The 13,818-nt window shown below is 47.7% G+C and overlaps 1 protein-coding gene across 1 annotated transcript in view; it reads left to right on the forward strand.

The window, feature by feature from the left end:
- Positions 1-334: 334 nt before the first annotated feature.
- The window catches only part of LOC138299675 (dehydrogenase/reductase SDR family member 1-like), a 157,905-nt gene continuing 144,421 nt past the window's right edge, over positions 335-13,818 (forward strand). Inside the window, exon 1 of the mRNA XM_069238147.1 lies at positions 335-566. The gene's annotated coding sequence lies outside the window, so the exon portion shown is untranslated. The remainder of the gene's footprint in view (positions 567-13,818) is intronic.

Genomic DNA, 13,818 nt, shown 5'->3' on the forward strand with positions numbered 1-13,818 from the left:
GATGAAATTGTGCACTGAGGTTTGGACCAAACAATTGACACAAAATGATGTTTTTGCACTTGCCCTTGGTGTGCCAGGCCAGGACAACAGGGCAGCATTTTCTTTTCTTTTCTTTAAATCATGTTGCCCAGCAGATAAACATCGAAAAGACAATATATCTCTCATAGGCAAAACCTATTGGCTTTGCCAATGCTTTAACACTCGAGGTTTCAGTTTATTTTCAGCCTTTATGTATCTTGAGGCTATTCAGTGAAAAGTAGTCAGGGCTGACGGCAATGCAAGATAAGCGAACCTAACTCCTTCAGTGTCAGGAACGGGTGATCGGGGCTCTTCTGCTTCTGTCTGTTCTCGCAGCAGGTCCAAGGTGCACTTCTTGATCAGCGGAGCTGCAGCATAACATCGTTTTCGATAGGATACCTGCCAAATATTATTAAACACCTGTGTTTGAGCCTCGCAGGCAAATTAGCAGCGGTAACAAGGAGTACCTAGTCGTGGGTGCCCGTTCTCAGCAGAAGCGGAGGAGCCCCGCCATCAACAGTACACAAGGAGCGCTCTGCCAGTGTTAGGTAAGCGGCGCCCTGTTTGTCAGCTGCATAAATAGCTCGGGTGACCACCTGGCATTGAGGCAAATTCTGGACAGGACTGTAAAAAATTCAGGACGAAGGGTCAAAATTCAGGACAAAAAGTTAAAATCCAGGACAAAAATTCAACAACAAACGTCAGTTTTACAGACACACGCAAGAGAGGCCATGCCTCACTATGCTGTCAGTGCATTTATTTACTCTTTTTTAACATAGCGCTATTTATTCACTGTGGTCCTTTTGTGATTGCCTCAGGTATGCTACATTCAGGTGTCACATTATGTCCTTGTTCAGTAGTAAATTAATGCCCTTCAGTACTGTGGCAAGGCCACCACCCCTACCCAAATCTACCCGATCTTTCCTGAAGAGAAAGTAACAGGAACATTTTGATTATGTTTCTGAGCATTTTAAGACACCTGGCAAACAGTTTGGGAAACATTAAGGTAATGAACCTTATGCTAGTTTAAACAAATAGAACAAAAACATCTGGCTTACCCCAACCGCCCATGGACTTTCAACCTAATTTATTTTTAAAGAGGCAGGGCAGATGGTGTGGGCGACAGTCTCACACCTAATGTCAGGATGTGATGTACCCATAACTTGTCTGTAGTCTCACTGCACTAGAGTGTATGTCTGGGACTCTACATTTATCTCAGAAATGGGAGCCCGGACTACCAATCAAAGATAATAAAAGAGGAGGATGAAATCGAGATCAAATGGGAGATCCACGGCAAGTAATTCAAAGGGTTGTTGCTAAAAACTGGATAAATAAAGAAGAGAAGAACAAGGTGGGACAATTCCTCAAATCAGACAAGATGGGTCCACCAAGACTATTCAAAGGTATTGGGTACCTGTGGAGTTGTCTCTGCACACAGGAGCGAAACAGAAGGGGCACTGTCAAGTGGTTGAACAAGCAACACCCATCCACCTTGGCAAACTCTTCTGGTGCAATGGCCCGCTGTTGGTGCTTTTGAAGGGTGAGCAGGGGCCAGACCCCTTGCAAGGTTGTGCAAGGCAATTGCCCGCTTTGTCCATGTCTTTATATGGTTTTGAAATTGAGCAAAAGCCAAACTAGAGATCTGGGTTATCCCGAGGAGTCAAGTACACATAGAATCTTCAAAATATTTGGGATGTAAATTGCACAAACAAGATTTACAAATTTTAAAATTTAATTAGTGTTTCTTTAACATATGGCACTGTTTTCGCCTTCATATACAATTAGATCTCAGATTGAACTGGGAACCAGTTACCTTTTGATACTGTAGGAAAGTACCATCTTGCCTGGCATGTTACCCCCATTTTTCACTGTATATATGTTGTTTTAGTTGTATGTGTCACTGGGACCCTGGTAACCCAGGGCCCCAGTGCTCATAAGTGTGCCTGAATGTGTTACCTGTGTAGTGACTAACTGTCTCACTGAGGCTCTGCTAATCAGAACCTCAGTGGTTATGCTCTCTCATTTCTTTCCAAATTGTCACTGACAGGCTAGTGACCATTTTTACCAATTTACATTGGCTTACTGGAACACCCTTATAATTCCCTAGTATATGGTACTGAGGTACCCAGGGTATTGGGGTTCCAGGAGATCCCTATGGGCTGCAGCATTTCTTTTGCCACCCATAGGGAGCTCTGACAATTCTTACACAGGCCTGCCACTGCAGCCTGAGTGAAATAACGTCCACGTTATTTCACAGCCATTTTACACTGCACTTAAGTAACTTATAAGTCACCTATATGTCTAACCTTTACCTGGTAAAGGTTAGGTGCAAAGTTACTTAGTGTGAGGGCACCCTGGCACTAGCCAAGGTGCCCCCACATTGTTCAGAGCCAATTCACTGAACTTTGTGAGTGCGGGGACACCATTACACGCGTGCACTACATATAGGTCACTACCTATATGTAGCTTCACCATGGTAACTCCGAATATGGCCATGTAACATGTCTATGATCATGGAATTGCCCCCTCTATGCCATCCTGGCATTGTTGGTACAATTCCATGATCCCAGTGGTCTGTAGCACAGACCCTGGTACTGCCATACTGCCCTTCCTGGGGTTTCTCTGCAGCTGCTGCTGCTGCCAACCCCTCAGACAGGCAGCTGCCCTCCTGGGGTCCAGCCAGGCCTGGCCCAGGATGGCAGAACAAAGAACTTCCTCTGAGAGAGGGTGTGACACCCTCTCCCTTTGGAAAATGGTGTGAAGGCAGGGGAGGAGTAGCCTCCCCCAGCCTCTGGAAATGCTTTGTTGGGCACAGATGTGCCCAATTCTGCATAAGCCAGTCTACACCGGTTCAGGGACCCCTTAGCCCCTGCTCTGGCGCGAAACTGGACAAAGGAAAGGGGAGTGACCACTCCCCTGACCTGCACCTCCCCTGGGAGGTGTCCAGAGCTCCTCCAGTGTGCTCCAGACCTCTGCCATCTTGGAAACAGAGGTGCTGCTGGCACACTGGACTGCTCTGAGTGGCCAGTGCCACCAGGTGACGTCAGAGACTCCTTGTGATAGGCTCCTTCAGGTGTTAGTAGCCTTTCCTCTCTCCTAGGTAGCCAAACCCTCTTTTCTGGCTATTTAGGGTCTCTGTCTCTGGGGAAACTTTAGATAACGAATGCATGAGCTCAGCCGAGTTCCTCTGCATCTCCCTCTTCACCTTCTGATAAGGAATCGACCGCTGACCGCGCTGGAAGCCTGCAAACCTGCAACATAGTAGCAAAGACGACTACTGCAACTCTGTAACGCTGATCCTGCCGCCTTCTCGACTGTTTTCCTGCTTGTGCATGCTGTGGGGGTAGTCTGCCTCCTCTCTGCACCAGAAGCTCCGAAGAAATCTCCCGTGGGTCGACGGAATCTTCCCCCTGCAACCGCAGGCACCAAAAAGCTGCATTACCGGTCCCTTGGGTCTCCTCTCAGCACGACGAGCGAGGTCCCTCGAATCCAGCGACACCGTCCAAGTGACCCCCACAGTCCAGTGACTCTTCAGCCCAAGTTTGGTGGAGGTAAGTCCTTGCCTCACCTCGCTGGGCTGCATTGCTGGGAACCGCGACTTTGCAAGCTTCTCTGGCCCCTGTGCACTTCCGGCGGAAATCCTGTGTGCACAGCCAAGCCTGGGTCCACGGCACTCTAACCTGCATTGCACGACTTTCTAAGTTGGTCTCCGGCGACGTGGGACTCCTTTGTGCAACTTCGGCGAGCACCGTTTCACGCATCCTCGTAGTGCCTGTTTCTGGCACTTCTCCGGGTGCTACCTGCTTCAGTGAGGGCTCTTTGTCTTGCTCGACGTCCCCTCTCTCTGCAGGTCCAATTTGCGACCTTCTGGTCCCTCCTGGGCCCCAGCAGCGTCCAAAAACGCCAAACGCACGATTTGCGTGTAGCAAGGCTTGTTGGCGTCCATCCGGCGGGAAAACACTTCTGCACGACTCTCCAAGGCGTGGGGGATCCATCCTCCAAAGGGGAAGTCTCTAGCCCTTGTCGTTCCTGCAGTATTCACAGTTCTTCAGCCTAGTAAGAGCTTCTTTGCACCAACCGCTGGCATTTCTTGGGCATCTGCCCATCTCCGAGCTGCTTGTGACTTTTGGACTTGGTCCCCTTGCTCCACAGGTACCTTCAGACAGGAATCCATCGTTGTTGCATTGCTGATTTGTGTTTTCCTTGCATTCTCCCTCTAACACGACTATTTTGTCCTTAGGGGAACTTTGGTGCACTTTGCACTCACTTTTCAGGGTCTTGGGGAGGGTTATTTTCCTAACTCTCACTATTTGCTAATAGTCCCAGCGACCCTCTACAAGGTCACATAGGTTTGGGGTCCATTCGTGGTTCGCATTCCACTTTTGGAGTATATGGTTTGTGTTGCCCCTATCCCTATGTTTCCCCATTGCATCCTATTGTAACTATACATTGTTTGCACTGTTTTCTAAGACTATACTGCATATTTTTGCTATTGTGTATATATATCTTGTGTATATTTCCTATCCTCTCACTGAGGGTACACTCTAAGATACTTTGGCATATTGTCATAAAAATAAAGTACCTTTATTTTTAGTATAACTGTGTATTGTGTTTTCTTATGATATTGTGCATATGACACTAAGTGGTACTGTAGTAGCTTCACACGTCTCCTAGTTCAGCCTAAGCTGCTCTGCTAAGCTACCATTATCTATCAGCCTAAGCTGCTAGACACCCTATACACTAATAAGGGATAACTGGGCCTGGTGCAAGGTGCAAGTACCCCTTGGTACTCACTACAAGCCAGTCCAGCCTCCTACATTGGTTGTGCAGCGGTGGGATAAGTGCTTTGAGACTACTTACCACTCTTGTCATTGTACTTTTCATAAGAGAAAATATACAAAACAAGGTCAGTGTATATACACATAGCCAAAAAGTTTTGCATTTCCTCTTTTCACTCTTTTCTAAGTGCTGAAAAGTACTTCTAAACTTTCAAAAAGTTCTTAAAAGTTTAAAAAGTTTTTTCTGTCTTTCCAAAAAGTTCTGAAAACTTTTTTCTCTTTGTCTATCACTTTAACTCTCTCTAAAAAATGTCTGGCACAGGCCAAAAAGTTGAACTGTCCAAACTTGCATATGATCACCTTAGCTGGAAAGGAGCAAGGAGTCTCTGCATAGAGAGAGGTTTGAGTGTAGGGAAGAATCCTTCTTTAGAACTGTTAATTAACATGCTTAGAGTACAGGATAAGGCCATAAGTGCCCAATCTGTAGAAAAAGTAGCTAATGGTTCTCAATCTGATCCAGGGACTCCCCCAGGAAAAGGTTCAGGAAAGAAACTTCTCAGCCTGCCCATTACTAGACAGTCTAGCATAGTTGGTACAGAGGTTGAATCACATCATACTGATGATGTGCTCTCACATTATACTGGTAGCCAAGCTGTTAGGGTGCCCTCTGTAAGGGACAGGTCTCCTTCTGTTCATTCCCATCATACCTCTGTATCTAGAAATGTCCCTCCCACCCACCCTGATGACAGATTGTTAGAAAGGGAGCTCAATAGATTGAGAGTGGAGCAAACCAGACTGAAGTTCAAGAAGCAACAGCTGGATTTGGATAGACAGTCTTTAGAAATAGAGAGGGAAAGACAGAAAATGGGTTTAGATACCCATGGTGGCAGCAGCAGTATTCCCCATAGTCATCCTGCAAAAGAGCATGATTCCAGGAATCTGCATAAGATAGTTCCCCCTTACAAGGAGGGGGATGACATTAACAAGTGGTTTGCTGCACTTGAGAGGGCCTGTGCTGTACAGGATGTCCCTCAAAAGCAGTGGGCTGCTATCCTATGGCTATCATTTACTGGAAAAGGTAGGGATAGGCTCCTTACTGTAAAAGAAAATGATGCTAACAATTTCCAAGTTCTTAAGAATGCACTCCTGGATGGTTATGGCTTAACCACTGAACAGTACAGGATAAAGTTCAGAGATACCAAAAAGGAGTCTTCACAAGACTGGGTTGATTTCATTGACCAGGCAGTGAAGGCCTTGGAGGGGTGGTTACATGGCAGTAAAGTTACTGATTATGACAGCCTGTATAACTTGATCCTGAGAGAGCATATTCTTAATAATTGTGTGTCTGATTTGTTGCACCAGTACTTGGTGGACTCTGATCTGACCTCTCCCCAAGAATTGGGAAAGAAGGCAGACAAATGGGTCAGAACAAGAGTGAACAGAAAAGTTCATACAGGGGGTGACAAAGATGGCAACAAAAAGAAGGATGGTAAGTCTTCTGACAAGGGTGGGGACAAATCTAAAAATGAGTCTTCATCAGGCCCACAAAAACACTCTGGTGGGGGTGGTGGGCCCAAATCCTCCTTTAATCAGAACAAGGAAAAGAAACCATGGTGCTATTTATGTAAGATAAAAGGCCATTGGACAACAGATCCCAGTTGTCCAAAGAAAGGCACCACAGCTCCTACCACTACAACCCCTACTGCTACACCTAGTGTCCCTACTAATAGCAGTGGTGGTGGGAGCAAACCTACTAATAGCCAATCCAAGGGAGTAGCTGGGCTCACTTTTGGTAATTTAGTTGGGGTTGGTCTGATTAGGGAGACCACAGAGGCTACTTTAGTCTCTGAAGGGGCTATTGACTTAGCCACTTTGGTTGCTTGCCCCCATAACTTGGAGAAGTACAAGCAACTAACCCTAATAAATGGTGTTGAGGTCCAGGCCTACAGGGACACAGGTGCCAGTGTCACAATGGTGATTGAGAAACTGGTGCACCCTGAACAACACATACTTGGACACCAGTACCAAGTAACCGATGCTCACAACATAACACAAAGCCACCCCATGGCTGTTGTAAATCTCAACTGGGGGGGGGTATCTGGTCCAAAGAAAGTTGTGGTAGCTTCAGATTTACCTGTAGACTGTCTATTAGGGAACAATTTGGAGACATCAGCTTGGTCAGATGTGGAGTTGGAGGCCCATGCAGCAATGCTGGGCATCCCAGGGCATATTTTTGCTTTGACAAGGGCTCAGGCCAAAAAGCAAAAAGGACAGGGAAGCTTGGATCCTGGAACAATGGACCAAGTGCTCCCTAAAGCTAGGGCTAGTAGAAGCAAACCACTTCCTACTATCCCTCCCTCTACAGTGGATTCTACTTCTGAGGAAGAAGAATTCCCTCCCTGTGCAGAACCTACACCAGAGGAGCTGGAAGCAGACACTGCTGAGCTTTTGGGTGAAGGGGGGCCTGCCAGAGAGGAGCTGAGTGTGGCACAGCAAACCTGTCCCACATTAGAGGGTCTCAGACAGCAAGCTGTCAAACAGGCTAATGGGGATGTCAGTGACTCACACAGAGTTTACTGGGAGGACAACCTCTTGTACACTGAGCAAAGGGATCCTAAACCTGGAGCTGCCAGGAGATTAGTGATTCCTCAGGAGTACAGAAAGTTCCTCCTAACACTGGCACATGACATTCCCTTAGCTGGGCACCTGGGTCAAATGAAAACTTGGGACAGATTGGTACCATTGTTTCATTGGCCTAGGATGTCTGAGGACACAAAAGAATTTTGTAAGTCCTGTGAAACCTGTCAAGCCAGTGGCAAGACAGGTGGCACTCCAAAGGCACCCCTTATCCCACTGCCTGTGGTTGGGGTTCCCTTTGAAAGGGTAGGGGTTGACATAGTTGGCCCCCTTGACCCTCCTACTGCTTCAGGCAATAGGTTTATCTTGGTGGTAGTGGACCATGCCACAAGATATCCTGAAGCTATTCCTTTAAGGACCACTACAGCTCCTGCAGTGGCAAAGGCCCTCCTGGGAATATTTTCCAGGGTGGGCTTCCCAAAGGAAGTAGTATCAGACAGAGGAAGCAATTTCATGTCTGCATACTTAAAGGCCATGTGGAAGGAGTGTGGTGTAACTTACAAGTTCACAACACCCTATCATCCACAAACAAATGGACTGGTGGAGAGATTTAATAAAACTCTCAAAGGCATGATTATGGGACTCCCTGAAAAACTCCGCAGGAGATGGGATATCCTTCTACCATGCCTCCTTTTTGCCTACAGGGAGGTACCCCAGAAAGGAGTGGGCTTCAGCCCCTTTGAACTTCTTTTTGGACACCCTGTTAGGGGTCCACTCACACTTGTAAAGGAGGGTTGGGAACAACCTTTAAAAGCTCCTAAGCAGGATATTGTGGATTATGTACTTGGCCTCAGATCAAGGATGGCTGAGTACATGAAAAAGGCCAGTAAAAACCTTCAGGCCAGCCAAGAGCTCCAGAAGCAATGGCATGATCAGAAGGCTGTTTTGGTTCAGTACCAACCAGGGCAGAAAGTGTGGGTCTTGGAGCCTGTGGCCCCAAGAGCACTCCAAGATAAATGGAGTGGACCCCACACAATTGTTGAAAAGAAGGGTGAAGTCACCTACTTGGTTGACTTAGGCACTGCCAGGAGTCCCCTTAGGGTGCTCCATGTCAACCGCCTGAAACCCTACTATGACAGGGCTGATCTCACCCTGCTCATGGCAACAGATGAGGGACAGGAAGAAGACAGTGATCCTCTACCTGATCTCTTCTCTTCCACAGAACAAGATGCTCTTGTGGAAGGTGTAGTTTTGGCTGATTGTCTTACTGCTGAGCAGAAAGATAATTGCATAAATCTCCTAGGACAATTTTCAGAACTCTTCTCCATTGTGCCAGGCACCACTTCTTGGTGTGAGCACACTATAGATACTGGAGACAGTTTACCTGTCAAAAGTAAGATCTATAGGCAGCCTGACCATGTCAGGGACTGCATAAAGCAAGAAGTTCAGAAGATGTTGGAACTAGGAGTGGTTGAGCACTCTGACAGTCCATGGGCTTCTCCTGTGGTACTGGTACCAAAACCCAATTCTAAAGATGGAAAGAAGGAAATGAGGTTTTGTGTAGACTATAGAGGTCTCAACTTGGTAACCAAAACTGATGCTCACCCTATACCCAGGGCAGATGAGCTAATAGATACACTGGCATCTGCCAAGTATCTAAGCACTTTTGATTTGACTGCAGGGTATTGGCAGATCAAAATGTCAGAAGATGCTAAACCTAAGACTGCATTTTCTACCATTGGAGGACATTACCAGTTTACTGTAATGCCTTTTGGTTTGAAAAATGCACCTGCCACTTTTCAGAGGTTGGTGAACACAGTCCTGCAAGGGCTGGAAGCTTTCAGTGCAGCATATTTGGATGATATAGCTGTCTTTAGCTCCAGCTGGGATGATCACCTGGTCCACCTATGGAAAGTTTTGGAGGCCCTGCAAAAGGCAGGCCTCACTATCAAGGCTTCAAAGTGCCAGATAGGGCAGGGTAAGGTGGTTTATCTGGGACACCTTGTTGGTGGGGAACAGATTGCACCACTTCAGGGGAAAATCCAAACTATTATTGATTGGGTTCCCCCTACCACTCAGACTCAGGTGAGAGCCTTCCTAGGCCTCACTGGGTATTACAGGAGGTTCATTAAGAACTATGGCTCCATTGCAGCCCCTCTTAATGACCTCACATCCAAGAAAATGCCTAAAAAGGTATTATGGACAGCAAACTGTCAGAAAGCTTTTGAGGAGCTGAAGCAGGCCATGTGCTCTGCACCTGTCCTGAAAAGCCCTTGTTACTCTAAAAAATTCTATGTCCAAACTGATGCATCTGAATTAGGAGTAGGGGCAGTCCTATCACAACTTAATTCTGAGGGCCAGGATCAACCTGTTGCTTTTATTAGTAGAAGGTTGACCCCTAGAGAAAAGCGTTGGTCTGCCATTGAGAGGGAGGCCTTTGCTGTGGTCTGGGCTCTGAAGAAGTTGAGGCCATACCTGTTTGGCACTCACTTCATTGTTCAGACAGACCACAAACCTCTACTTTGGCTAAAACAAATGAAAGGTGAAAATCCTAAATTGTTGAGGTGGTCCATATCCCTACAGGGAATGGACTATACAGTGGAACATAGACCTGGGAGTAGCCACTCCAATGCAGATGGACTCTCCAGATATTTCCACTTAGACAATGAAGACTCATCAGGTAATGGCTAGTCTTATTGTCCTTCGTTTGGGGGGGGGTTGTGTAGGAAAGTACCATCTTGCCTGGCATGTTACCCCCATTTTTCACTGTATATATGTTGTTTTAGTTGTATGTGTCACTGGGACCCTGGTAACCCAGGGCCCCAGTGCTCATAAGTGTGCCTGAATGTGTTACCTGTGTAGTGACTAACTGTCTCACTGAGGCTCTGCTAATCAGAACCTCAGTGGTTATGCTCTCTCATTTCTTTCCAAATTGTCACTGACAGGCTAGTGACCATTTTTACCAATTTACATTGGCTTACTGGAACACCCTTATAATTCCCTAGTATATGGTACTGAGGTACCCAGGGTATTGGGGTTCCAGGAGATCCCTATAGGCTGCAGCATTTCTTTTGCCACCCATAGGGAGCTCTGACAATTCTTACACAGGCCTGCCACTGCAGCCTGAGTGAAATAACGTCCACGTTATTTCACAGCCATTTTACACTGCACTTAAGTAACTTATAAGTCACCTATATGTCTAACCTTTACCTGGTAAAGGTTAGGTGCAAAGTTACTTAGTGTGAGGGCACCCTGGCACTAGCCAAGGTGCCCCCACATTGTTCAGAGCCAATTCACTGAACTTTGTGAGTGCGGGGACACCATTACACGCGTGCACTACATATAGGTCACTACCTATATGTAGCTTCACCATGGTAACTCCGAATATGGCCATGTAACATGTCTATGATCATGGAATTGCCCCCTCTATGCCATCCTGGCATTGTTGGTACAATTCCATGATCCCAGTGGTCTGTAGCACAGACCCTGGTACTGCCATACTGCCCTTCCTGGGGTTTCCCTGCAGCTGCTGCTGCTGCCAACCCCTCAGACAGGCAGCTGCCCTCCTGGGGTCCAGCCAGGCCTGGCCCAGGATGGCAGAACAAAGAACTTCCTCTGAGAGAGGGTGTGACACCCTCTCCCTTTGGAAAATGGTGTGAAGGCAGGGGAGGAGTAGCCTCCCCCAGCCTCTGGAAATGCTTTGTTGGGCACAGATGTGCCCAATTCTGCATAAGCCAGTCTACACCGGTTCAGGGACCCCTTAGCCCCTGCTCTGGCGCGAAACTGGACAAAGGAAAGGGGAGTGACCACTCCCCTGACCTGCACCTCCCCTGGGAGGTGTCCAGAGCTCCTCCAGTGTGCTCCAGACCTCTGCCATCTTGGAAACAGAGGTGCTGCTGGCACACTGGACTGCTCTGAGTGGCCAGTGCCACCAGGTGACGTCAGAGACTCCTTGTGATAGGCTCCTTCAGGTGTTAGTAGCCTTTCCTCTCTCCTAGGTAGCCAAACCCTCTTTTCTGGCTATTTAGGGTCTCTGTCTCTGGGGAAACTTTAGATAACGAATGCATGAGCTCAGCCGAGTTCCTCTGCATCTCCCTCTTCACCTTCTGATAAGGAATCGACCGCTGACCGCGCTGGAAGCCTGCAAACCTGCAACATAGTAGCAAAGACGACTACTGCAACTCTGTAACGCTGATCCTGCCGCCTTCTCGACTGTTTTCCTGCTTGTGCATGCTGTGGGGGTAGTCTGCCTCCTCTCTGCACCAGAAGCTCCGAAGAAATCTCCCGTGGGTCGACGGAATCTTCCCCCTGCAACCGCAGGCACCAAAAAGCTGCATTACCGGTCCCTTGGGTCTCCTCTCAGCACGACGAGCGAGGTCCCTCGAATCCAGCGACACCGTCCAAGTGACCCCCACAGTCCAGTGACTCTTCAGCCCAAGTTTGGTGGAGGTAAGTCCTTGCCTCACCTCGCTGGGCTGCATTGCTGGGAACCGCGACTTTGCAAGCTTCTCCGGCCCCTGTGCACTTCCGGCGGAAATCCTGTGTGCACAGCCAAGCCTGGGTCCACGGCACTCTAACCTGCATTGCACGACTTTCTAAGTTGGTCTCCGGCGACGTGGGACTCCTTTGTGCAACTTCGGCGAGCACCGTTTCACGCATCCTCGTAGTGCCTGTTTCTGGCACTTCTCCGGGTGCTACCTGCTTCAGTGAGGGCTCTTTGTCTTGCTCGACGTCCCCTCTCTCTGCAGGTCCAATTTGCGACCTTCTGGTCCCTCCTGGGCCCCAGCAGCGTCCAAAAACGCCAAACGCACGATTTGCGTGTAGCAAGGCTTGTTGGCGTCCATCCGGCGGGAAAACACTTCTGCACGACTCTCCAAGGCGTGGGGGATCCATCCTCCAAAGGGGAAGTCTCTAGCCCTTGTCGTTCCTGCAGTATTCACAGTTCTTCAGCCTAGTAAGAGCTTCTTTGCACCAACCGCTGGCATTTCTTGGGCATCTGCCCATCTCCGAGCTGCTTGTGACTTTTGGACTTGGTCCCCTTGCTCCACAGGTACCTTCAGACAGGAATCCATCGTTGTTGCATTGCTGATTTGTGTTTTCCTTGCATTCTCCCTCTAACACGACTATTTTGTCCTTAGGGGAACTTTGGTGCACTTTGCACTCACTTTTCAGGGTCTTGGGGAGGGTTATTTTCCTAACTCTCACTATTTGCTAATAGTCCCAGCGACCCTCTACAAGGTCACATAGGTTTGGGGTCCATTCGTGGTTCGCATTCCACTTTTGGAGTATATGGTTTGTGTTGCCCCTATCCCTATGTTTCCCCATTGCATCCTATTGTAACTATACATTGTTTGCACTGTTTTCTAAGACTATACTGCATATTTTTGCTATTGTGTATATATATCTTGTGTATATTTCCTATCCTCTCACTGAGGGTACACTCTAAGATACTTTGGCATATTGTCATAAAAATAAAGTACCTTTATTTTTAGTATAACTGTGTATTGTGTTTTCTTATGATATTGTGCATATGACACTAAGTGGTACTGTAGTAGCTTCACACGTCTCCTAGTTCAGCCTAAGCTGCTCTGCTAAGCTACCATTATCTATCAGCCTAAGCTGCTAGACACCCTATACACTAATAAGGGATAACTGGGCCTGGTGCAAGGTGCAAGTACCCCTTGGTACTCACTACAAGCCAGTCCAGCCTCCTACAGATACCTAGTGATTAATATCTGCCATTCTTAAACTGATTTTCAGGATGAAAATCTCGGCAGAGCGAACAGTCCCTCCAAGCCCAGTTTGCTTTTTGGTCTTCTCTTCTGCTTTCTGTAGAGGCCACGTGGCACTAGTGAAGATGGTGTGCTACCCGAATGATAGTATTATTTTGCAAACCTTCCCCTGCTCGTCCTTCGTTCCTTCTTCAGACAGGCCACACATCTGATTTGGTCACTGCGGCTCCATCGGGAGCTCTTTCCACTCTAAAGCTAACTGTGACTGCAGGTGGATTAGGTCTTCTGGACTTAGAATGCTATTATTCAGCTGCACAGGTCCAATGGGTGGCTCGCTGGCTTTCTGCCCACCTCCCTGCATGAGATGGGGTTTACCTATAAAGACTTTTAAGGAAGGCTTAATGCACTGCTCTTTGTTTCCTACTGACCATTCTACGGATCACCATCCGGGGTTATTATGCACAGCTTTCTCTTGCCTTGCCAGAACCTGTAAACTCACTGACACGAAGAAACCCTATGCTCCTGCACTACCTTTGCTAAGCCTTCCCACTCGCACAGGATGGCTGTGCTCAGAGCAACTCAATCAGTGGCATGTTGCAGGTGTCTTAAAATTGGAGACGTTGTTTCTGAACAGTGAGCTACGAAACTTCCAAACCCTTGTGGCAGACTACCATCTTCACCCCGGTCAACCCCTTACTTACAACCACCTTAAA

This window comes from Pleurodeles waltl, chromosome 6 (assembly GCF_031143425.1).
Source record: "Pleurodeles waltl isolate 20211129_DDA chromosome 6, aPleWal1.hap1.20221129, whole genome shotgun sequence".
Classification (NCBI taxonomy): domain Eukaryota; kingdom Metazoa; phylum Chordata; class Amphibia; order Caudata; family Salamandridae; genus Pleurodeles; species Pleurodeles waltl.